The following is a 27,747-nucleotide window of genomic DNA, read 5'->3' as shown; positions in this document are numbered from 1 at the left end:
AAGTGTCATTGGTAAAGAAATGACTCTCCATCTCTGTATCTCGCTCAGGCTTCCCATCACCAAGCCCCTCCAGCCACTTGAGTCAGAGTTTCGAGATGAAAGGGAAATCACCAGCTTATCATGCACAAATAGGGTATTGGTGCCTCATGGAAGGGAAGCAGTTGAGCTGGAAATCATCACTAGGTTGTCTGAAATCCTTCCTGAGGATTAACAAGCCGCTTCTGTGAAAGGAGCACATGCTGTGAAGAAGAAAGATCTCCACCTTCTTCTGCTTAACTCCCAGCACCACTGAACTGGGAACTTCATATCCTGCTGTCATCGGACTTAAAAAAAAAAAAAAAAAAAAACCTGCTTTTATCCACAGAATTCTTGGAAAGAGTGTCTTCTGACTCTTTCTCTCTTTCACACTTGACAAGTAAAATTCCTCCCAAACTGGCTCCTTATTTAAATATGGGTAGGAAATAGATTTAGACTTGGCATCTTGAAAAACGGGACTGCTGACATACAAATACTGCTACTTTATGTGGTGTTGTTGACACTGCCGTCACTTCTTTTACTGGTTGATCCTTGAGATCAGCTTTAATCAGGTGAATCATTACTGTTTCCAAATTTTGTTTTCAAGTTAGCAGATGATTTGAAGATTAAACCCCTTCTAGGCTTTAAGTTTATTAACCACTTTAATCTCATCTGGAAGACGGAATTGTTCTTACCTGAACTGCAAACTATCCAGGGCACGCAGTCAAAACAAGAATGCAGGATCTCTAGAACTCTAAATGGTATTTTGGCTCCTTGGGAAGAGTTCCACGTCCCTGACTTCGTTTCAAATAAATGCTTGTTTATCCAACTCTTAATTCCAACAACATGAGTCATGTTCCAGGTTACTTTATGAGGCAACAACATACCCTTCTCAGCCACTGTGTTACTCCTTTCCAGGCCACTATTGCAGGGCCTCCTGTTCACCTGTAATAAATGGTGCGCCCTTCCATTGTGCTGCAATTGCCTTATGTTGTGGTCCTACTTACATCAGTTAAAGCGAGGCAAAGACAAGCACTGTGTCCTCTCATCTCTGTAACCCCCTCACACAGTAGGTATTCAATCACTGTTTATTGGCTTAACTGATTTCATAAATTACCCTGAGACACAGGACTGCTATTTGATAAAGTTGTTTAACAGTATCTCTTTCATGTGCTGAGTATTTTAACATAAAAATATGGTGGAGCTCAGCGGCTCACACCTGTAATCCCAGTACTTTGGGAGGCCAAGGCGGGCAGATCACAAGGTCAGGAGTTTGAGACAAGCCTGGCTAACATGGTGAAACCCCATCTCTACTAAAAATACAAAAAACTAGCCAGGCATGGTGGCATGCACCTGTAGTTCCAGCTACTCGGGAGGCTGAGGCTGGAGAATCACTTGAACCCGAGAGGCGGAGGTTGAGGTGAGCCGAGATTGCGCCAGTGCACTCTAGCCTGGGCTACAGGAATGAAACTCCATCTCAAAAAAAAAAATATATATATATATATGTGTATATATATATATTATATATGTGTGTGTATATATATGTGTATGTGTATGTATATATATAATGTGAAAGCAAATAGGACCTATGTATTTTCACTACAATATAAATCAGATATTCACTTTTTGCTTTTTCTTTACACCCATGTCATGATGTCTGTGACTTACCCTTAAGTGCTCCAACATTATGAATGTGTAAATTAACTTAATCTACCCTGAAGTGTTTCAGTTACCCTAATTGAGGATCCATACTCCTGGGATGGTTAGCTAACATTTAATCAGAAAGGCCACACTATCATTACTACAAATGCTTCAACTCTCTCTATTTCTAGTCATGACCAGAGGCTTTACTAATTAACACAATGAATGTTAGAAATGAGTTTTCCTTGGTGAAAATAATGACAAATTAATTAGTATAATGGATATTGAAAATGGACTGTCACTGGCAAAATTAATGTATTCAAGATAACTGAATTGGTTAAAATATATATATTATATCTATTTTATTTATATATATAATTATATATTATATATATTTTATATATATAATTATATATTATATATATATACAATATATATATTACCAAGACATTCCCTACCCTTTCATGAAAAGGAAATAGAACTTTGCCTCCACCATGGGGTCCAAGGCTGACCCCTAAACTACCATAGTTTATGTCCAGCCATAGGTTTGGAGGATTCTGGTAAAAAGTTAACTGACTTCTTCCCCTAGAGTATTCTTATTGCCTTGAGTAAATCTTTCATGCAATGTGTAGAACAAAGCATTTCTTCCTTGATCATTTGAGACTTCCTCAAGTTTATAAAACAAGCTGTCTAATAAATGTTTACCTAAAAACATCTAAACATTGTATGTATGATGAAATTTGATCAAGTCTTGCTTTTATTGTAACCTGTTAGGGGAATGTGTAGTGGAATAACTAACCTCTGCCCACCTCTAACTATGGGTAAATGTTACTTATTGAAAGAACCTAATCATTTCTCATGACACATTGGCTTAAGTCAGTTTGCAACACCCCTGTAAACTGGTTGCTTTTTGTCCCTGCTTTTATTTTACTTGCATTTTATGCTAAAAAGGCTTTAGTGATGAAGCAGTCTTTTCCCACAGCTGAATATCGTTGGTGGAGACTAGAATTAGCAACTTCATTAGCATATGGGACTCTAACTTGGCAAACTGGCCCTTGGAGTCCAAATATGTTTAACATATACATGGATATCTTCCAAGTGTTTTCACATTGGCCTTATTTTTTTCCTAGTAACTAAAAGTGACTTCTGCCTCCAGAGAGAACACCCATGAAGTCACGTGACAGGGAAAGCTATTCATTTCCTATTCATTAAGCCAAAATGTACACTTTCAGCTTCGGTCCCATCATTTTATCTCTACATACTTCAGCTTACATTGTTGGAGTCAGAAGACCTTTGCCAAACCAAAATTTGAAGATCCAGTATAAGAGAAAGCTCTTCATTTTTCTTGCCTAGTCAGAAAAACAAGTTGACGGATTCTAGACAGCACCTTCTTCCCAACCATCACCTTGTGTGATAGCAAAGGCAGTTAATATAGATTCAGTGTTCCCTGTGGAAGTGTCCAAAGCTGTGACTCAAATGTATTTTCAAGGAAGTCTAAAGGGACTGGCATTAGAAAATAACCCTGGAAGCATTAAGATGTATGAAGTGGTAGCAGCTCTCTCCATTTTCTTCAAAAGTATAACTTTCCAGAGACTCCTATGCATGCAAGGAATGCTTTCCAGGGGGCCGGGAATGTTTCTCCCTGTGTTCTGACAGGCAGTCAAGGGCAGCATAGACTGGAACTCAGGACAAAAGGCAGGTCATTGAGCAAATGCCCATTGTTTTACTGAAAACTCTTGATCTATTATCCTAGTGAATACTATATGCTAAAAGTGTTCAGGTGCCAGACTCAGGATATTAGGCATTCCTCACAAATTGGGCAGGAAGCTAAAGAAACAAGAGAAGGAAAAGAGGGGAATAATTAACAGTATTAGCAACTCCCAAATCCTGGCCTAATTCATACTCTTAATGCCTGGAAGCAATGGGTGATCTTCCAAAGGTAAATAAAGTACAATATTTTATGCAGTTCTAATTAATATTTAAACCATAATTTCTGAAGCAAACCTGATTATTTTTTCTATTCTTGGAGAAAACTTGATTTTTGGATATTCCCTCAAGTACTTTTCTAAATTGCTAAACTTTATTTGTTTATTTATTTATTTATTTATTATTTTATTTTTTTGAGACAGGGTCACACCCTGTCACCCAGGCTGGAGCTCACTGGTACTATCACAGTTCACTGCAGCCTCAGCTTACCAGGCTCAGGTGATCCTTCCACCTCAGCCTCCAGAGTAGCTGGACTAAAGGGGCGAGCAACCACACCCAGCTAGTTTTTGTATTTTTGTAGAGATGGGGTTTCCCCATGTTGCCCAAGCTGGTCTCAAATTTGTGAGCTCAAGTGATCTGCCCGCCTCAGCCTCCCAAAACTAAAGTATTATTAAAAGATGACTGAGTCGGTATGCTTTTGTAGTTTTTGAATAAGGTGTATTATACCCAAAATATCAACATCTCTGGATTGTGATTCATTTCACAATGTGTTCAGGCTTAGTTTACTTTAAATAAACACCCTGTCCATTGATTTTATATCAAAATATAAAGCTTCCACTTCTAGATAACCTTTATTCTAGCTTCCCTCTTAAATTTTGCAGAACAATAATAGAAACACAAAGTTATTTTATTTTGAAGTAAATACTAAATGTAATACGCATTACAATGAACACTAAGCTATTTACTTCTCAAGTCATTTATCGCAGGATATTTGAGTCACGCAGAAAAGGTTAAGAAATTAACTCTGAATTAACCTGGAATTCAAGTTTAAGGGAATTGAGGGGAAAGGGGATATTTTCGAGTTGCTGGGAATAAAGGAATATGGTTTGATATCAGAGGCCTATGAGAACAGAGATGAATAGGATGAAGACTCTGCTTCAAAGCAATTGACCATGAAGTAGAGAAGAGACTGTTGTACAGTAAGAAACAGAGTTTTTCTCACCCAGATAGTGAGGTGAGGTGATAAACAAAAATAAACAAACAAAAAACCTGAAAGGGCAAGAAAAGGAGCAATTGTCTCTGAGGTGGTGGTGGTGGGGTGGAAAGAGGGCTTGGGTAAAGCCCTTGGAGAAAGTGAGCTAATATTTGTTGGGTGTCTACTAATTCCTGCCCAAGTAGGACAAGATGTCTGCTTAAATCTTAAAACAGTCCTCTGAGAATGGTACAGTTTTACAGAAGATGAAACCAAAGGTTACAGAACAAAATGCTTGGGCATCTTCAGTGATCAATTGTGCAGCTAGGAAAGAAGAGATCCACCAGGGAACCCAAGTGTGAATGGTTTCAAAATCCACCTCCTTTTGACTAAAAACACTTGCTTTCCTGAGAAGATATGCTAACCATCTTATATACATTAACCCACATAATCTCATTTAATCTCCACCTAAATCCCTGTGCAACAGGCATTGTTAACCCCAGTTTACAGAGGAAGAAAACAAGTCCAAATAAGCAAGTTAACTTGACCAAAGCACCACACTTTGACCAAAGGCAAAGATTCAAACACAAGTCTGTCTCACTCTCACTTGAAGATGACCTTGAAATCTGAGTAGAACTGCAATAGGTGGAGATGAAGGAGAGATTCAAAGGAGAGACTCAAAGAGAGCTCACTTCCCATTTCCCTACACTGATGCCTGGAGGTCACAATACAATTCTGGCAAAGCCAGAATCGAGGGTCCACTGGACTTTTTATTTTCCCAAAGAATATTTACTACATCCTATGACCCTTATCAAAGGGCAGACAGCATAAACTTTATAAGCCGACTGCTACCAGCACAACTCTTCCCTAGAGAACTCCACTCCAGAATTCCAGGCCACCATCCAACATTCCAAATACCCTCAGAGAGGGAACTCTGAGGTAAACAGATCCCATCTTCAGAGAGTAACCAAGAGGCCTCTGGCCATGACTCAGGAGATTAGCCACTGCCTTGATTCATCTCTGCAAAGTCAGCCTGTGGGGCTTCCCAGAGCCAGGAAGAGGAAGTGGGCCAGGAAGGAATCAATAATTGCCACCCACAGATGTGCCTGTGAGTGCTATAAAGGGAATGACCAAGAACACCTAGGAGAGGTTCTCAGAATATGCAGCCAGTCCTTGTATGGAACAAGTCTTCGTTCTTCCAGGCACGAATTTTTAGTGCCCACTTCTGTTCCTTAGCAAAAAAGAAAAAAAAGCAGGAATGAACTTTTAATAACATTCTTTCAAACCAGAATGGGCAACAAAGGTTTTTCCGGCTATATATGGAAAAATGTCCTGGCTCTGCCAAGTACCTAAAGGAGACTCTCCAATCCTCTGACGTATGAATCATGATCTAAACAACAAATTCCGAGCTCAAAACAGTTTCCAAGGGAAGAAAAGGGAGCTCAGTTATCCAAATGTGTGCATACCTTCTGGACTAGCAGCAGTGGGAAACTGAATGCCACATTTATCCTTGAAGATTAAATCTTCTACAAGAGAAATAGCACGAGTCTTCTGTTTGGTCCTTGAGTGACTCCTCTCTTCTATAACTTTACAGACTTTTAAATAACCATTTTCATCAATCGTGAAACAAAACAATCAAGTACTTGACCACATTGAGCTAATTCTTAAAACAATTACAAGAATATTTTATTCAACAAAATATAAAGTATTTTTACACACATTTTCTATTTTTAAATGTAATTTTTAAAAATACATAATGGAGTATAGAAAAAAAGAAGAGCATTATTTCAGACAATAATATCACTTCTTCTATACTGCAAATATATCAAGAGGGTTTTTTTAAGTTAGGATATTAAATGTCATTAAATAAAGACATGATCAGGAAATGCTTATTCCCTTAATCAGGTCTAAGGTATTTCATTAACATTTATTTTTAGCTGACTTGATAAGAAGATGAGTTAAAAAGTATGATTACTGCAAACATATTAAATGAGGACCTGGTGGCCTTGGGCCCAAAGAAGAGAACACTTGAGAGTAAATTTCTTCTGAGGCTTGACGACTATTTCATGGAAGAGAAAGTAGACTTGTTGTGAATAACTCTGAAGACATCAAAAGGATCACTGGACAGAGGTTAGGAGCAAGGTAGATTCGGGGTCAATATAAGGAAGAACCTCCAAACTATGTTAGCTGCCCAAAGATAGAATGAGTAATTCATTCTCTTTTGCTAGAAATATGTAAGCAAAAGTTAAGCACCTGGCAGGGATTCTTTACTATATTTAGCAATAGAGGATGCATTCCTATTTTATTTCTAGCCAGCGCTCATATTTCCTAACAATTGTTATTTTCAAAGGGATTTCCCCATGGGTTGCTCAAATTCTCTCGTTCAAAACTAAATCATTATTTTTTCTCTTAAGCATCATGTCTATTTTTGCTGTCTCAGTAAATGGCACCTTCATCCATCCATTGCAAAAGCTCAAAGCCTATGCAACATCTTATACTCATCCTCTTTCTCATGCTAAATATGTGATCACTTCCCAAGTCTTATCCATTCTCCCTCTCAAATATCACTCACGTCAGATGATAGGTAAAAAAAGATGACCCTCTTGTACAAGAGCAGTGGCCTGCAACCTTAGCTGCTCATTAGAATCATCTGGAGAGCACTTAGAATGTAAGATGATTTTAATATTCTCAAGCTGTGCCCCAGACCAATTAAATACAAATCTCTGTGGGATAGACCAGGCCGTAGTATTTTAGCTCTTGGGTGATTTCAATGTGCAGCCAGAACTAAGAACCATTGAAAAAGAGGCAAGAAGGCCAGATAAGAAGGTACTAATATGAAGTAATCAAAATATGAAATTATGCACTAGGGTAGTTACAATTGGAATTGAAATTTGAAAAATATTTTGAGATAATTGAGAGAGATATTGGAACATAGTGCCAACCTCTCATGGCAGTTCTTTTCATCCCATGCCATGGTCAGAAAAATCCCAGCATCCAGTTACTTCCCAAAGTAACTGAAGGTAAAGGTATCTCAATGGATCAGCTCAAACTTTTCACTATCCCTGAGGAACAACCTACACTTAGTTAGGCAGGTGGATCACTTGAGATTAGGAGTTGAAGACCAGCCTGGCCAACATGTGAAACTCTGTCTCCACTAAAAATACAAAAGTTAGCCGGGCGTGGTATCACAGGCCTGTAGTCCCAGCTACTCAGGAGGCTGAAGCAGGAGAATGGCTTGAATCCGGGAGTCAGAGGTTGCAGTGAGCTGAGATCATCACACCACTGCATTTCAGCCTGGGTGACAGAGCAAGACTCTGTCAAAAAAAAAAATGACTATTTGAATACCCTTTATTTCTTTCTCTTGCCTGATTGCCCTGGCCAGAACTTCCAATACTATGTTGAATAGGAGTGGTGAGAGAGGGCATCCTTGTCTTGTGCCGATTTTCAAAGGGAATGCTTCCAGTTTTTGCCCATTCGATATGATATTGGCTTGGGTTTGTCATAAATAGCTCTTATTATTTTGAGACATGTTCCATGTCTCTCTGTCTCTGTTTGCAGATAACATGATTGTACATTTAGAAAACCCCATCGTCTCAGCCCAAAAACTCCTTCAGCTGATAAGCAACTTCAGCAAAGTCTCAGGATACAAAATCAATGTGCCAAAATCACAAGCATTCCTATACACCAATAACAAACAGAGAGCCAAATCATGAGTGAACTCCCATTCACAATTGCTACAAAGAGAATAAAATACCTAGGAATACAACTTACAAGGGATGTGAGGGACCTCTTCAAGAAGAACTACAAAACAAGGAAATAAGAGAGGACACAAACAAATGGAAAAACATTCCATGTTCATGGATAGGAAGAATCAACATCGTGCAAATGGCCTTACTGCCCAAAGTAATTTATAGATTCAATGCTATTCCCATTAAGCTACCATTGGCTTTCTTCACAGAATTAGAAAAAACTAGTTTAAATTTCATATGGAACCAAAAAAGAGTCCATATAGCCAAGACAATCCTAAGCAAAAAGAACAAAGCTGGAGGCATTGCACTACCTGACTTCAAACTATACTACAAGGCTACAGTAACCACAACAGCATAGTACTGGTACCAAAACAGAAGTATAGACCAATAGAACAGAACAGAGACCTCAGAAATAACACCACACATCTATAACCATCTGATCTTTGACAAACCTGACAAAAACAAGCAATGGGGAAAGGATTCCCTATTTGATAAATGGCATTGGAAAAGTGGCGTTCAGAAAACTGAAACTGGAACCCTTCCTTACACCTTACACAAAAACTAACTCAAGATGGATTAAAAACTTAAACGTAAGACCTGAAACCATAAAAATGCTAGAAGAAAACCTAGGCAATACCATTCAGGACATAGGCATGGGGAAAGGCTTCATGACTAAAACACCAAAGCAACTGCAACAAAAGCCAAAATTGACAAATGGGATCCAATTAAACTGAAGAGCTTCTGCACAGCAAAAGAAACTATCATCAGAGTGGACAGGCAACCTACAGATTGGGAGAAAATTTTTGCAATCTCTCCATCTGACAAAGGGCTAATATCCAGAATCTATGAGGAACTTAAACAAATTTACAAGAAAAAAACAACCCCATCAAAAAGTAGGTGAAGGATATGAACAGACACTTCTCAAAAGAAGACATTTATGTAGCCAACAAACGTTTTAAAAAGCTCATCAGTGGTCATTAAAGAAATGCAAATCAAAACCACAATAAGATACCATCTCACGCCAATTAGAATGGCGATTATTAAAAAGTCAGGAAATAACAGATGCTGGCAAGGCTGTGGAGAAATAGGAACACTTTTACACTGTTGGTGGGAGTGTAAATTAGTTCAACCATTGTGGAAGACAGTATGGCGATTTCTCAAGGATCTACAACCAGAAATACCATTTGACCCAGCAATCCCATTACTGGGTATATACCCAAAGGATTATAAATCATTCTACTATAAAGACACATGCACATGTATGTTTACTGCAGCACTATTTACAATACCAAAGACTTGGAACCAACCCAAATGCCCATCAATGATAGACTAGATAAAGAAAATGTGGCACATAGACAGCATGGAATACTATGCAGCCATAAAAAAGAATGAGTTCACGTCCTTTGCAGGGACATAGATGAAGCTGGAAACCATCATTTTCGGCAAACTAAAACAGGAATAGAAAACTGAACACTGCATGTTCTCACTCATAAGTGTGAGTTGAACAATGAGAACACATGGACACAGGGAGAGGAACATCACACACTGGGGCCTATTGGGGGATGGGTGCTAGGGGAGGGATAGCATTAGGAGAAATACCTAATGCATGTGGGGCTTAAAACCTAGATGACAGGTTGATGGGTACAGCAAACCACCGTGGCACATGTATACCTAGGTAACAAACCTGCACATTCTGCACATGTATCCCAGAACTTAAAGTATAATTAAAAAAAAATTTAAATTAAGAAAGGAGAAAAAAATGAAGCACTTATGCAAGTAGATAACAAAATGATTTGTCAGAGTCACCTATGGCATGCCCTGAAAAATTAGATGCTAAAAAAGTTTTGGGTACCTACAAAGCTAGGAATGTGTCCATCTAAATCACATTCTAAGCTCTAATATTCACATATGTGATATTCATAAATATTAGAGCTAATTATACTTTTGATAATTGATTAAATATTATTCTTAAGATTGATATTTTTGTTTATTATATGCAACAAAATTTTTCTTTAAAAAAATTTTTCTAATTAATATAATTCAGAATTATGCACATATTATCATATGCATTTAGTTCAAAGATAAAATCACTGTCAGACCAATATACCCTGCCATTCCTAGAAACAGCCCTGATTTACCACAACTATTTCCTCAGGAAGCGGGGAGGGAGTAGAAAGCCACTAAACTCCTACACTCGTCTGTCAGCCCATGACACTCTATGATGGCACAAGAAACCCAAGAATAGGCCATGAAATGAATTAAAGTCATATACTGTAGGCACCCTACTCCGACTTCCTGGGCCTGCTCAGTGATAGCCAAGAAAAAAACCAATAAAGAAAATCTGCGACTATCCACTAAGCCAAATTTGACTATCTTTTTCTAAACTTTCTAGTACAAGAGAAATGAAATAAAACCATCTAAGAGAATGACTTTTTAAACCCTACAAAAAGAATACAAGTACATGAGATGAGACCATGAAGAAAAACAAGGGAATAAAGAACCCAAAATTCAGGTAAGGGAATACCTCTGAGGTGGAGAGAAAGGGAAGGGCCTAGGGAGGAGAACGTGCAGAACTCTAAAGGAAACAGTAATGCTCTGCTTCCTAAACTGACTATCTGATGTTCACGCCAGATGTTTGTTTTATTGTTCTTTGCACCTTTCACATATCTAATGAGTATTTATGTAATTAATAACTAAAACAATGATTAAAGATTATTTTTGGGCTAGGCACGGGGGCTTATGCCTGTAATCCCAGCACTTTGGGAGGCCGAGGCGGGCAGATCGCCTGAGGTCAGGAGTTCGAGACCAGCCTGGCCAACATGGTGAAACCCCATCTCTACTAAAAATACAAAAATTAGCTGGGTCTGATGGTGCATGCCTGTAATCCCAGCTACTCGGGAGGCTGAGGCAGGAGAATTGCTTGAACCCAGAAGGCAGAGGTTGCAGTGAGCCAAGATCACACCATTGCACTCTAGCCTGGGCTACAGGAGTGAGACTTCGTCTACAAAAAAAAAAAAAAAAAAAAAAATTATTTTTAAATGGAGTAAAAAGGAAGATATCTACATTTTTGTCCCAAGCCTGAAACTGTGTGACCTTTAGCCAGATATTTCTCTGAGATTTAGTAAAATACAGGCATTGAACTAAAGCAGGAGTAGGCAAACTGGGGCTCATCACCTGCTTTTATAAATAAAGTTTTATTGAAACATAAGCAAATCCATGCATTTGCATAGTGTCTATGGCTGCTTTTACAACAGTAGCTAGTGGTAAGTAGTAGCAATAGAGACCATATCTTCTGAAAATCCTAAAATATTTATTATATGATCTTTTAAAAAAAATTCCCAACCTTGGTCTGGGGAATTATTGTGATTTCTCCTAACTAACAAAGACTAATATTAAGGGACAAATGGTAGTATCAAAATATGCTAACACCTGTTGGCTCACTGATGGACCAAAATTTCTTTTTGGTACTTTTTATAAATGTTTTGTTTAGGTTAAATGCCCCATATTTGTAAAATCTCATGAACTGTATCAACAGATTTTAGACACATATTTTGTACAGTGTATCAATAGTAACATGAGTGCAGAATCAGCACTCCTGAGCCAGATGCTGAGATCTGTCTCTGAAACTAAAGCTTGTAACTGAAAACCTGGCTGGGAAATCTCTGAAGCCCAAGACACTCCACCTCTTGTGAAGACTCTCAGCTCACTTAGAACCAGAGAAGTTCATTCCCAGGACTCCCCATATGCGGGCCAAGGGTTGTCTCAAGGAGAGTTTTAGTCTCAGCATACACATGTGTGCACATGGAAAAGCCTGACATTTGTCATTTTTAAATGCCAAGGGTGGTAAGTTCATCTTGTTCTTCATACCAGTATGTTCACTTTTATATCTGGGCAAACAATCCATTAGCCTACAAAACTGTTGGGGAGCTGCCTATTGTCTGCTCAAACTTTTTCCTGTATAGCTGTAGCTCTTTGTTCTCCTTGATGTCCTCCTGTGACACCAATGACCCAATGTCACATTCACACTTGGGACTGACAGCTGCCAAACCCAAACTTGTCATGCTGCCTAAAGTCCAACAATTACTTGGATGACCAAGTGGAATGAATGACCAGAAACCACTTTGAGTACCTAACTTCTGGTTCTGCAAAACCCATGAAATTAACTAAAACTAAGACATTGGTTGGAACTATATCCATTCCAGGGTCTATAGACTTACAAGAGCAGCAAGCCCAGAATTTCCTTCCTTGGCTGTCCTAGGATAGCTGGGTATCAGGCCCACAAAAGGGATGGTAATGCAGAAAATGGGGCTGCTCGGTGCCCCAACAGTCTCTGGAGCCACAGCCAGTATGCTATCCTTGTTTGACACATAATGTTTCTGTTGTTTTCATTTAACTGAAAGCAACAAATCTCCTTTTTCCCTCTAAAAATAAGATATTTATGAGGGTTCATATGATTTCTTTTCCAGCCTGTATTTCATGTGCATAGATCAAAGTTACTTGCTTGATAAGAAGTGCTTAGCATAGGAAATTATTTTGGTATATAAGTCTTTAGGGAATTTTAACTTTGGACAAGAAAGAACACTTGGTGTCGAAATGAGAGGACCTGGGTTCTAGTTCCTTGTATCAAACTGGAAAGGCACCTAACCTCTCAGGAAGTATTTTTCTGAAGTAAACTTCTTGGAATAAACAGTCCGAAGATAACTCTCATCTGCCTCCTTTCAACCAATAACTTTGCTCCCAAATCTAATGAGCTTGAAGCTTTGAAATAATCTCCTTGATGTGTTCACTTCAAGTTGCTCTGAATCTTTATCCTCTCGGTCTCTGCTTCTCTCTCTCTCTCAGTTGGAAATATCCTTCCTTCTTAAGGTACATTTTCCACCCTGGTTCTTGACTTCCTCCCCTTCTTTCTCTTCTGGAACATTGCTGTTGCCTGAACGTGACCCATAACATTCTATCTCTATGCCTCTGCTCATGCTATATTGTCATCCTACTTCATCAGAAAATCTCATGCAAGATCCAACAGAAGTGGCAGAAATGTGGCAGAAATGTCACTTCCTGCCTCTTGCCTTTTCTGAATCTTTATTGGTAGTGATCCCTTTGTCCTGTGCATCTCACCAGCTTTTATTTTATTTATTTATTATAGTACTGACCTGTACCAAAAAGATTGTATATTTTTGCCTTTTCTGCTAGATTATAAAGTCCTCATTTCTTAGTTAACTTCCCATGCCTTGTAATGTCTTACACAAAATAAGCACTCAACCTGTACTGAGTAATGATGAATAAAGTAGATTGAAAGTCTCCTCATATACTGATTCTGGATTCTGATTCGAAAAAACTTCACTTCTACTGTCTGTAGCCCTTATCATGAAAGGGGTACACTTTAGAAACACATATCTTTGTTATTGAGTAAATTATCAGCTAGTCACAAATTCTATCCCAAAAGACATCACTTCTCAATGTATATGTACCTAATCCATTTTTCTGTTTCTCTAGTTTAGAGATTTTTTTCAAAATTTCAGAAAGTAAAGTTGAGTAAGAGGGAGACTGGTAACAAGGGCTTAAACAAAATGTTTACAATATTTGAAGAAAAATCATTGTAGACAGGGAAGCCTTGAGGTAGGTGTGGGACTTCCACTCCAACCAGCTTACTCTTGCATCTTCCAAGAAAAACCTTCCAGAAAAGCCCTTAGGTTTTACTGCCTGTCAAAAGTTAGCACTTTTTTCTTGTTTTGAAAAAACATTATTTATGACAACCCCTTCACTTTGTAAACATACGATAATTAGTTGAGTGAAAACAACTTAACAATAAGAGCACAAAAGACTAAGAGGTAGTAATAAAAACTGAAATGAGAAGTCAATGTTCAATTTATTTTGCCCAGATTTTTCAGGGATTTTGTACCAGGGCTAAGTTAGACAATGATCCTGAGGTCCAAGGACTATTATTTCACACATTGGCGAAACCCACAACATCTTCTGCACTCAAATGTTTCTGAATATTTATACTCTTGGACAACATATTTAAATACACAACATTAAATTCCATTTTCTTATTCTTTTCTTAAATTTCTCAAGATTTACTTTATTTCCTCTGAGCCCATTCCATTCCATCTTAATCACTATTTCTTACTCCTCTTATGGAAACAATCATTATCTTTAGCTCCATTTCACCTAAACTTAGAATTTACTGTCCTACTTAATAGATTCTAAAATATTTCCTCTGTAAAGTTGGTAAGCTCTCTTGCATGAATTTATTCAGTTAGTGAATATTTATTGGCCACTTACTATACATACTCACTCTTCTAAGTGCTGGAAATACAGCAGTGATCAAAACAAATTCCTGCTCTCAAAGAGCTTACATTTTAGTGGTGGGGACAAATAATAAACACATGTATGTCAGGAGGTGTTAAGTGCTATAAAGAAAAGTGAGGCAGGTATGGGACTAGAAAGTGCTGCTAGGAGAGTGCTAGCTTAGGTAGCATGGTGAAGGGCAGAGGGGGGTAGCAAACCTTACAAAAGTCTACAAGAAGAATATTCCTGGTAGAAAGAACTCATGTGCCAAGGCCCTGAGGCAGAATCCTTCTTAGTCTGGTTAAGGAATAGCAATGGATAGTTAGAAAACTCTATAGCCCATCAGATCATACTAGCTGAAGACTTCATTTAATTAAGGTTCATACACATTCTACTATTTTTTAAAATACTTTCCAAATAGAAATTGTCATAGGAAACACAAAATAATCTAAACTACACTGTCCTCTTGAATTATTGCTGAGTACCTGTAAGTCATTCAGACAGTGCCAGATGGACAAAACCATTTTCTGGCGCTAAAGCATCCTAGATGTGAAAATGACTTTGTGTGACAGTAATTCAGTTCCTCCAAAGTCTTATTCTTATTCTTATCCTTAGTCTAAGTAGATGAAATGACAACCTAAATATATATAAATTACAAAATATGTGTCTAAAACTTCTTCATGATACTTAATCACTAGCATCATTATTCTTATTTATGTACTCTCTTTCTCCTCCACTGGATTGTAAATTCCATAAGAGTAGAGAATCTGTTTTGTTTAACACTATTCCGAGTGTCTGGAAAACAGTACTTGAGCTGTATACTAGACACTCAATGAATATTGAAGATCAAATAGGAATACGACAAAAAGGAGACAGAAATATGCTGTTATTTTGGTTAAAGAGAGCCTGTGTTGTTGAGGTGATGGCAATAAGAAAACCAGTACTATTTTGTGAGTCTTTATTGAATGGCAGGTACTGTGCTGAATGCTCTACAGTGCAGTATGCAGTATATACAACAACTTTTCAAGTAAATACTATTATTACCCTTATGCTACAGTTGAGGAAACAGAGGTTGAAAAGATGAGTATGACCAATTTGCAAGTATCAGAGTTCAGGTTCAAACACAGGGTATTTGAGTCAAGGACTAAGGAAACTAGGAAATACATACACACACAATTTTGTATTAATAAATTATAAGTATTGTAAAAACGTTCTATCAGGAAGATGAAACTAGGAACAGAGCACAAAGTTAAGGATGAACAGGTACTTCTCAGATAGAAGAAGGGCAAAACATGAGAGTTCTCTTGGGCATGATGCCAAGATCAGCCTTGCAGTACATTTTATAAATGGACTAGAAGAGACTGAGTAATCTGATGTTTCAAATTTTGCAAATGACACATTAAGCATCTCTGGGGTGTGAAATGCCAACCTGATAAAAATAAAACAAAGTACACTTAGAGAATGACAAGCTATAAGTTCACAGAGCCCAAGAACGGGATCTGGCAACTTCATGAAGCAGGTAGGTGTCTCTCTAATTTCCATTTCAGTACTTGCTTTCCTGGTTCAGAGCGTTCCACTGTCCTCTGATCTATCAAGACCCTTGAGCCCAGTAACCTACCTCAGGGCATAGTTAAGGCAAGAAGGCCCCCAAGAACTCAAAGAGCCAGCCAAGACCTGAAATTTGAATTAACTACACTTGGTGTTCAGATCAAGACATCCAGCCCTGCCAATTAAAAAGATCTAGCTAGTCCCAGTCTGCAAGCGAACAAATGCCAGACCACTACAACTCAGCTCAGCTGTACCTTCTCAAACCGGACAGGCGCCTTTTAGCTAAAATGCCTGGCTGCTCTACATGGAGATGGTGAGCCTGTGGAACTTATTACTACAATATATGGCACAAACTGAAAATACAACTGTAGCGTAAGAACTTTTAATAAATTCATGATCATGAATCTAAATGGGATTTCAGGTAAACTAGGGCCGCTTCTGACATAACAAAAATCAGTTTCAGCTCCTGTCACATGCTCCTTGAAGTAACATTGGATATGCAGTACTAGAGCTGAATGGATCACAGATCTGGCATATAGGAAAATTCTCATATAAAATATTTAGTAGCTACCAGATCTCAGAATAACAAATTTGCCTCTTAATACTTTAACACTTATAATACTTTAATGCACATTCACCTGACATCCAAAAACCAGCAATCTTTATGTTTTTGGTCACTAAACAAGTAATTACAGCATTAAGAAAGTTCATTAACAAATAAATATCTTATTAATTAAAGCCAACAATAATAATTTTTGGGTTTTTTTTCTCATTTAATGCATATCCAAAAAATAAGTTAGGTACCCTTATTATTCTGATATTTTGGATAAGAAAACTAAGGATTTTAGAAGTTCTGTGACTTAGCCAAGACCCTATGGCTATGAGTTGGCAGCGCAGGTACCCAAACCTTGACGGTATGGCCTCAGAAGCCACACTATGAACCACAAACACTCTATATTGCCTCCATTCTCTTCTACAAAAATGCAAATTCATTATAATATACATCCTTACATATTAATCTGCAAATTAAATCCTCTATTTCAGCACAACTAGATACAACATACAACAAGTTAAACAAAAAAGAAGAGGAAGAGGAGGAGGAAGAGGAAGAAGAAGAAGAGGAAGAAGAAGAGGAAGAAGAGGAAGAAGAAGAAGAAGAAGAAGAAGAAGAGTCGTCATTTTTCTATCCCCAAAAGTATCATTATGGAAATGTTCAACCATACTGTTTGGCTTCATCACAAAATACTAAAAGCAGTATATAGTTTTCTAACGAAAATGACATGTCTGTCATAAACCCCAATTCTCAAATTTAGGGGTTTTTATCTTCTTTCCATCTGCTCTAAAATACAGAGGGTAATTTTAAGACAGAAAAGTACAACTGGAGAGTCATCAGTGGTCACATGGAACCAGTCATAGAGATAACATTTTCATGTAAAACAGAGACCAATTACTCTGTGGACACAAACAAATTCTATCTGGAAAAAAGCCACCAATGAAAGGAAAACAAATGCAAAACTCTTTTAGCATTTTAACTAAATTGCATGGAAACAAAGATCACCAAACTTTAAGCAGCAAAAGTGCTAGCTTATAGAAAATGAGCTTGAATGCAGACATGTGCCAAAACCATGTCGATCTGCAATTTATTATACCTGATGTTAAGCACCAGTCTCACATTTTACACATCTACCATATACAATAACCATTTCAAACTGTTTAATACTGGGGATTAGTCTTTATCTTTTAGAGTCATATGCTGAAATATTTACAGATAAAATAAAAATGATATGATTCCAGATTGGAAAAAGCAGAGAGTCGAAAGAGGAACAGGTGAAACAAGGCAAACCATGAGTTGAGAATTGTTGAAGCTGGGAGATGGGCACATAGGGCTTTGCTCTAGGATGCTCTCTGTTTTTTATTTATACTACTCTACTTACTTATGCATGTTCCTGACATGTCACATAATGAAAAAAATTTTTTTAAGCTAAGAGTTTGTAAAGTACATACTATACTTGAATTAATATGGAATTTTGGTATTAATTTGTACACTAGATAGAATAATCTATACAACAGTTTAAAATTCAGAGTATTAACAGAACATAAAGACTCCACTAAACAATACACAGTTTATAATCTGCCTCATTTAGTTCAGTGAAAGCCGGAGACTACTGAGTCAAAGTCACAGGTTCAATTTTGTTAAGAAGTAGTTTGCTTTCTTCTGGCTCTCGGATTTATAATTCTAATCTCAGCCAGGTATTCCAAAAATGCATTTTAGCCCCTAAAACAAAGAATAATATTTAATGTTGAATGAGGACAGCAATTACCCAAAAAAAAAACCACATCATTATACGTGACAGTATAATCAAAAGATGATCAATTCAATAGGAATTGCAGGGTATGGTTCCAATAAGCTTCAAAACCAACAGGCCTTAGAGCTTCACTGATGTGTTCCATTCTCCTTCAAGGCTTCTAACTCAACGCCCATATTTCACATGTTAATGTTGGTTCTCATGATCATTCTATAACACTAAATTGCGAAGTTCCACATTTTGCTTCTAATAAACACAAATGGCCCTTGTACGGCAAGATCCGACTTATCATGGAAATGCTTCTTGATTATTTACCAAATGTGTGTGCAAAAAACTGTTTCCAGAGCATGCTATTTAAAGTACATATATATAAATGTTCTGAATTCAATATAACTAGCTACCCAAAATGATAGTATTTACTTATATTTTACAACCTGCTTTATAAATATCACAAAAGCAACTACGTCAGGAAAGTAGTGCTCCTTGACTTCATTAAGAATTACATGAATTTCTACATATGGAAATTGCTTTATATGTATATATATATATATAATATATAACAAAAAGAAAAATAAAAATGATTGATCTTTTATTTACCTATATTCTCTTAGATGCACACATTCTAATTAGTATTTTCCTTTCAAAATGGCCCTAGAATGGCACTTTTTACTTTCTCTTACTCAAGATAGCTTACTGAAGTGAAACAGAGATGAATCGAGGGTAGGGAGAGATGTCAATGGATTCCATTTTAAGGGAGCACTTTTATTCTTGGTAGAGAGTATGCTCTCTACAAAGTGATAACTTATGATAATTTTATCTGGCACTTGTATCTTTTTTATTAAACATAATTGCTGTGTATTTAATCAAAAGGGAAATCCACTGGGCCAACATTTTTAAATTACTTCCCCTTTTCGTAAGAAACAAAAACTAAACCTTTTTATCAAGGGAAATAGATAAACAGCTTCCAAGTTCAACAAGCCATGGTGTTGTATGGAAAACAAAGAACTAGAAAGAAAAAGGAAGCTAAAACACAGTGAAGTTAGCCCAGCTCTGTGGTGCTGCCAGTCATGTGCCACGTCATGAATCCCCTATCCTCACTTGGAAAAGGAGGGACCATGGTTCAGGAGGTGACCCAGGATTATAGCACAAGTCCATTTGACTCCAAAACTTCTCTTTACATTGCACTTACCCGAGAAACGGAATACACATCATCACTTGGCTGCAGCTTTAAACACACTCATGAATAGGTTTTTGCTTCTTCATAAAAACACTCAGCTCTAGGCAAACACACACAATCCAAGGCTTGCTGATCCTACACAATTCTTAAGACAAGCGGTCGCAGTGTAATTCCTATTCTTAACTAATTTACATGCATGCAGAAAATAAACATTTACAAAGGATGATAAGGTAGATGTGTAACTATTGTACCCCCTACAAAAAAAAATCATGAGCTAGTTATACTGACAAAGAACTATTAAGAATCCAGCATTCTTCTCCCTTCCCTTCTCCCATGTAATTATAGTTATTTAAATTTGACTTTCTCCAGAAGTGAGCAGAAAAGAGCTGCCTAGCACTCAGAAGCAATAATCACAAAATCCATCAGTGGCAGGAAACTATGAAGATGTTCACTCAATGTTTATCCAATGCTATTTGTTCCAAATAGAATTACAGTAAGACTGTGACAGGCACTGTAGGCCGGCTCACTCAACACCTATTGTCAATCACCTGTCTCCCTTGCCTGCCTCTACTTTTAAGGTTGACAAAGCTAAATATTCACTTTCCCTTCCTTTTCGTAAGGCAGGAACGGGGCATGGACAGGGGATAGACAAGAGGACATGTACCAACTCTCTGGCCAATATGACTTAAATAGAAGTCAGCTGGTGGAAATTCTGGGCAGCTTTTTCTTTTCCTGATAAGAGAGACAGATGAAGCTGACACTATCCCCCACCCCTTACTGCACACACACTCCATCACCCTTCTCCCAGAGCTAGGGAAGCCACCTTGCAAGTAGGAGGAGACAAGCCTGAGAATCAAAGTCAATGTATGCAAATACAGCAGAGCAAAAAGTCAAAGAGCCTGGGTCACAGAACAGCAGAACCAGCAGTAGCAACTGCCTACCTCCAGCTTCTAATTATACAAAAACATTAAATCCCTATTTGTTTAAACCACTCTAAGTCAAGCTTTCTGTTGCTTGAAGCTATTTCTCTAACAGATTTAAATAACACTGTGGTAAGTAGCCACTTAAAGCCCAGCTAACCTAGAGTATTTAAGCAGCTAACTTTCTTTGGGTTTAAATTTGCATGCTGAGATGAAAAACACACTGGACTCTAGACCAGGCATTCACTGTGACTTGCTTTTGATCTCAGCCAAATCATTTCACCTCTCTGAGCCTCAGCCTTCTCACATTTGTGAAGTCACATTTGTAATGATGTCTGTGCTGCCTATCTCACATGACTGTTCTGAGGGTCAAATGAAGGACCTCCCTTTGAATAAGCCCTAACGTGCTATAGGAATGAAAAAGTTGTATACTCCTTGTATGTATTATGCTCCCTGTACAAATATTTAGTTGCCATCTATCTCACTCCCAAATCTGACAACAAACATATTATGGCACTGAGTTGACTCAAGAACACTAGACTAGATACTGGTTTTTAAATTATTCTTCCCTAAAGGATATTTATGCTTTCTAGCCAACACACAGAATCTATTTTGAAGCAAAAAGGGTTCAAATCTAAAAAAAGACAGTATATGTGTAGTGAAGGCAAACAAAAGAGGTACTCTAAAGTTACAGATATTCCAAATTCTACTTTATAATTCATCTGTTGGTTATATCTGATTAAGAAATTTGATTAAGGAACAACTATACCAAGAAATAAGTAATGGTGGCTTTGTAACTCAATAGAGTTAACTAACTTCAAACCTCTTATTCTGTGAAAGTTCCTCCTACTCAATAACACTTTTCAGGTTTTTTTGTTTGTTTTTTGTTTTGTTTTGAGATGGTCTGTTGCTCAGGCTGGAATGCAGTGGTGCAATCTCGGCTCACTCCAACCTTCCCCTCCCGGGTTCAAGCGATTCTCCTGCCTCAGCCTCCCGAGTAGCCAGGACTACAGGCACGTGCCACCACACACCCAGCTAAATTTTGTATTTTTAGTAGAGACGGGGTTTCACCATGTTGGTCAGGCTGGTCTCGAACTCCTGACCTCGTGATCCACCCACCTCAGCCTCCCAAAGTGCTGGGATTACAGGCGTAAGCCACTGCACCCACCTGCATTTTTCAGTTTTATGAAAACACTTAAGACTTAACTAGAAAATTGGCTCTGAGTTACATATATATTGGTTGGCTCTGCATTGAAGCTTTCACATAGTAAATTGTGAGTAAACAGGATGTTATTTGCACAGAGAAAGGGGTCAACGGAAGTAGAACTTTGTTAGGGATATTACCATAACAGATCTCAAAGCGAGCTCCCTGAAGTCTTAAGATCATAAAGTACACTCACATGTAAAGAATAAAGTGGAAATTCTCATTTAATCAAAAGCCCTCCTTTGGCACATCTACTCCTGTGTAGTGCACAGATCAGAGCCATTAACATCACCTAGGAGCTTGTTAGAAAGGCAGAATCTCAGATCCTAACCCTGACCTATCAAGGAATATATATTTTTCACAAGATTCCAGGTAGTTCATAAGCACATTCAAGTTTGAGAAGCACTGAACACTGCCCATCCAGCACTTAGTTTGATTTATTGTTGATAAAAATAACCAGCAAACCAAAAATTTATTACCTCTGCACAAGAAGCTGGGAAAACATTCCCATAATATTCTCCCTGTCAGATTAGCTTATCTCAAACACAGTTCTAATCATGACATTCAAAACCTTCAATGACTTCACCTATCAAAAAAAAAAATCTAAAGCCTTCAGTATGACAGTCAAGCTCCTCCACCATCTAGCAGTAATCCCCTTTCCAATTCCACCTTAGCCCCTTCATATGCCCAATGCCTATTTCTCAGTCAAGAGCAGATCACCTGCAACAACAGGACCACCTGAGGCCCCATCCTTGACCTTCTGAATCATGCTCTCTGGGAGACAGAACTGGGATGGCGCAATCTTAATCACTCTCCCAGGTGATTCTTGGGAAACAACTGCTTATGCTTTAAGACTGTCTCATCATTGGTCAAATTTCTCAGTGTAACCACACAGAACGGGTCACTCCATCCTTAGTGTCAATATCGGCCTGTTGTGGCTCTGTTGTTGTCTACCTCACACAGTATTGCAATTACATGTTTCCATGCCTGTTTCCTCTTTGAGTGCCTAAATGTAGGAGATGCATACTATGTATCTCTGTATCTCCAACATCTAGCACATCCTTGACAGAGTAGGTGTTCAATATTTGCTAGTTTACTGCAGCATTACATATACTAAGTTAAAAAATAAATTGAAGCAACCTAAAACTCTATCATTTGGAATCTACCTAAATTAATTACAGTACAACCATCTAGTGGAATATGCATTCATTAAAAATGACATTGATTATTTATTGATTGGAAGGATACCCAGGATATATATATAGAGAGAGAGCAAAAAAATAAAAAAGCAAATTGCAACATAGGTCTATAATGATCCTGGAGAATATACACCAAAATGTTAACAGTGGTTGTCTCCGGGTAGTAGGTTTATGAATAACATTTATTCTCTTCTTTATTTCTTAATTTGAATTTTGTATAATAAACATGTACATCATTTTTACGTTTTAAAGCTTTTCACATTTTAAATGCTTAGGGAATAAATGCTGTTACAGTAAATGATGGCTTCACTTATTCTCCTTGCAAAGACTGGGATTTCCAAAGGTTGGCAGTGATCCAAAGGTTGGTGGTGTTGCTAAGAGGGAGAAAAAGAAAGTAGGAAATGGGTTGTCCTTAGCAACTGGCTCTCACAACTGTTCCTTCTATTGTCTGGGATTCAGAAAAAAATATTTAAATAGCCTTAAATATCTTCTCTCATAACACTTTTCTAATAAGAACTGTGGCTTCCAGTGGAAATGATATAGCTCAATTTTGACAATACCAATTAGTTTCAGCATAAAGACACTATCTGTTGTCAATTTTTTCAGTTGTGAAAATCAGTTTCCAACCTCATTTCACCTTCCCTGTTGACTCTTCTCTCACCTTTCAGAATGTTCACTGTCCAAGATGAATTTGTTAAATACTGTTTTATTCTATTTAGCATGATACCAAAGCTGTGTATGCAAGCTGATGTCAATGACCTTCTCTTACTATCACCAAATTGGGGCATTGCTTCTGCTATGAGAAGGATGAATGGCGAGGTGGAGGGATATCGCCAGTCTTTTTTCTTATACTATACAAGAAACCTACAAGCAACTTTCATTTCAATTAATATTTTACATGAACTCAAGATACTTTAAAGAAAAATAAATCAAAATTAAAATCACACCAACCACAGGAAGAACACGTCAATTTATTGGTATTTATTTCCCTAATTTTAACATTTAGCCTAAAACACAAACAAAACTAAAATTTGCAAGGAAAAAAACAGAAATAAATTTGCTAGTCATGCCAGGATTTTATAGTTTGGATCAACTTTGCATGCTTTAAATATATATTATGCTTGAATATCAACAGAAAAATGTGTGTTGGTATAACTTAAAAACTTGAACATATTTGCTTCTTTGGTTCTTCTAAAATGTCCTTACTCTATGAAAACCTGAAGTAAATAGGAAAAAAAGTTAAAATGTTTGATAGAATATTAAAACTCAATGTAAGCAGAAGTATAGGAAGAGTTTTTAAAGCCTGTTTTTTGGTTAAAGCAGCTTGAAATCATATCTCCAAAAGAGCAAAATTTGAGTATAACTTATTACTCTCTAGGCTCAAAAACCATGGCTGTTCATTTAACAAGTTTAAGGGGTATAGCTAGTGTCATAAACCCCAAACATGTAGCAGAAATGCAACCTATGCATCCAAATGACATAGGACAGTGAAAGGGGCCCTACACAGGGAGACAGGAGACAGAAGATTTCTTCCCTTTTGTTCTGCAATAGCCACATGACTCACTAGTCACTATGCTTCTCGGAATTTCTCACTTCCTCATCTGTAAAAACAAGCCAGGGGCTAGATGATGTCTAGGTTGTTTCCAGATCAAACATTTTTAAAGCTCTAATTCTATACATTCTCTTTACACATATACAAAACTGAAAACATCCTATTTTTATAATCTAAAAAAACTGCAAATAAAAGAACTGCATTTTAGCAAATTTTTCCAGTGACATTTTGAAAAAGGAAATAAGATATAGCCTTACCATTTCAATATAATTAATTTACTTTCCAATACTAAAGTGTCATATCATCCTTTATTACTCATTAGAATTTAATAATTGTATCTTTTATTTCTAGTTCCAATATTAGAATGAAATTTGTCTTCCTTAATTATGGAATCAGCAGGAATCATGAGATATGCTAACAGCAGAAAAACATCTGAGATATAAAAATTAGTTTTGTCTTTCAAAAAATAATTGACGACAGAAATTTCTATTTCCTGAAGTATTGTATTCCAATATGCAAGATAGTTCAGTTATCAAATCAGTAATAAAAACTAATATTCACTTAGTCTTATTTATAGAGCACTTTAACATGCATGATGTCACTAAATCTTTATGACTCTGTGAGGAAGTATTGTAATTATCCCCACTCTAAAGTTGAGGAAACTGAGGTCTCCTGACATTAAGTGATTGTCCAAGATCATAAAGCTAGAAAGTCCCGGCTCCATGACTCAACCTCTGACCTTTTCTCTCAATTTCTTGCTCTCTCTCCATGCTGTTCTGCCAGTTCATAAGCCCTTAATGTTTCTAATTAAGCCCACTTTCACCTAATTTAATGTAGACGGTTGCTCATAAACACCAATAAACAAACAATTAAGTGGGAACAAATATTTGAAATACATATGGCAGAAAGGGTTTATTACCTATCTTTAACATATGAGGAATCTTTACAAATTAAAAAAAAAGAAAGAAAGAAAAAGACCAACAACTCAATGAAGTTAGGTGAGAAATACAACCAGAGAGTTTACAAAAATATATATATATATATATATTGCTAATAGCTTTGAAACACTTGGGGGAAAAATGCTCAATCTCAATTAAATAACTGCTAGTAAAAATAAGATTTTTTTCCTCTTTTTTTTTTTGAGACAATGTCTCACTGTCACCCAGGCTGAAGTTGAGTGGCACAATCACAGCTCACTGCAGCTTCAACCTTCCAGGCTCAAACAATCCCCCTACTTCAGCCTCCCAAGTACCTGGGACCAGAGCCACACACCACCACACTTAGTTTTTGGTAGAGACAGGGTCTCACTTGTTGCCCAGGCTGGTCGCGAACTCCTGGGCTCAAGTGATCCTCAGCCTCCCAAAGTGCTGGGATTACAGGCGTGAGCAACTGAGCCAGGCCTTTTCCCTATCTTATTAACAAAACTTTTTAAATTGTTCACGTGCTTGTACATAGAGTGTGAAATAATAGACACCAGAGACTCGGAACGGTGGGAGGGAATGAGGGATGAGGAATTATTTAATGGGTACAATGTACATTATTTGGGTGATGGCTACACTAAAAGCCCTGATTTCACCACTACCAACATATCCATGTAACATAACTGTGCTTGTACCTCTTAAATTTATACATATCAACAATATTTTAAAATAAAATTAAAATTTTTCATATATTGAATTGACCATGGTGTAGGAAAAAGTTACTCTCATATACCATCAGCGGGGAATGCATATGTTAAAAATTTTTTGAGGGCAATTTTACAATATTTAGCAGAACTAAACACAGCCTTAAACACAGCAATTGCTCTCCTTGGAATGTGTTATTTATTTTATTTATATCGGCAGAGAAAAAAAATGATCATCATGTAAAAGATGTTCCTAAGAGCATCAGCTAGTACAGCAAAATACTGAAGACAACTCAAATGTCCCCCCACCTTCAGAATTAACTGAATTTTGGGTACTTCATACAATAAAACACTACATTCCAATGTAAAACAGTATACTTTTTTTAAAAAGCAGAATATATTGTAGTTTACTCCTCATTTGCCTATGAAACATATACATAGAGATCACACCCAAAGATCTGAGATGGTATGTGCTTAATAAAATATATCTGGAAAGATATACAAGAAATTCCCCTTTAGAGATGGGAACTAAGGATGCAGGACTGGAACTAAGGATGCAGGACTCTGGGGAATTACATTTAAGTTATTTTAAAATGTAATATTGTTTGAAGTGTTTAATTCTTTGCATGCCTATACTCAACTTGGTTGATGTGAGGAGCTAATTAGATAAAATAATGTATGTTAAAGCAGTTTGCAAACTGAAGAGAATAACAGAATATACAAACATAAGGCTTCCTGGATATTGCTTTATCACTAGCATTTCAGGAAGACTTGATTGATCCAGCACCTACTGCCCTGAGCTAAACCCAGTAAGCATAATTCCTCAAAAAATACTTTATGATGGATTGAAGAATTCTCTATCAAAATGCAAACATCCACCAAGAGCTACCTTTAAATAGTGCTTTTCAAACTTCATCAAATAGCCCCTAGTGTCAAAGACACTGAGCTTGTTCCCCCAGGGACCTAGAAAGTAGATCAAAAGGCCCTCACATTTTTAATATGTCCATACTCTTTCTGATAAGTTTTTTTTCACAAACCTTCAAATAAACTGACAATCCAGGAAGATGCACTAGGTTTATTCTGAGGCCTAGCACCCAGGAACTGGGATGCACCCATTTGAGGAATTTTACTTTTTTTTTTTTTTTCTTTTTTTGAGACAGAGTCTCATTCTGTTGCCAGGCTGGAGCACAATGGTGTGATCTCGGCTCACTGCAACCTCCACCTCCCGGATTCAAGCAATTCTCCTGCCTCAGCCTCCTAAGTAACTGGGACTACAGGCACGTACCACCACACCCAGCTAATTTTTGTATTTTTTGTAGAGACGATGTTTCACCATATTGGTCAGGCTGGTCTTGAATTCCTGACCTCAAGTGATCCACCCGCCTCGGCCTCCCAAAGTACTGGGATTACAGGCATGAGCCACTGCACCCAGCCAGAAATTTTACTTCAAAGGATATGTGTTGGCATCTTAGCAGAGGACACTTTAAATATGGGATGAAAGCTATGGAGAAAAAAAGGAAGTCAAAAAGAACTGGAATCAGATACTCTGTGATTTAATCTTCAAATTCACCGTTCTTTCAACAAGTTTTTGAACTCCTACTTCGGCCATAGTCTCTTTCCCTCAT

General features: G+C 37.4%; 1 protein-coding gene across 1 annotated transcript in view; it reads right to left on the bottom strand.

Annotated features, from left to right (window-relative positions):
- Positions 1-27,747, bottom strand: part of PLCL1 (phospholipase C like 1 (inactive)) — a 353,159-nt gene that overhangs the window by 233,246 nt on the left and 92,166 nt on the right.

Source organism: Macaca mulatta, chromosome 12 (assembly GCF_049350105.2).
Source record: "Macaca mulatta isolate MMU2019108-1 chromosome 12, T2T-MMU8v2.0, whole genome shotgun sequence".
NCBI classification, from domain to species: Eukaryota; Metazoa; Chordata; class Mammalia; order Primates; family Cercopithecidae; genus Macaca; species Macaca mulatta.
This window is presented reverse-complemented; position numbering and strand designations above follow the sequence as displayed.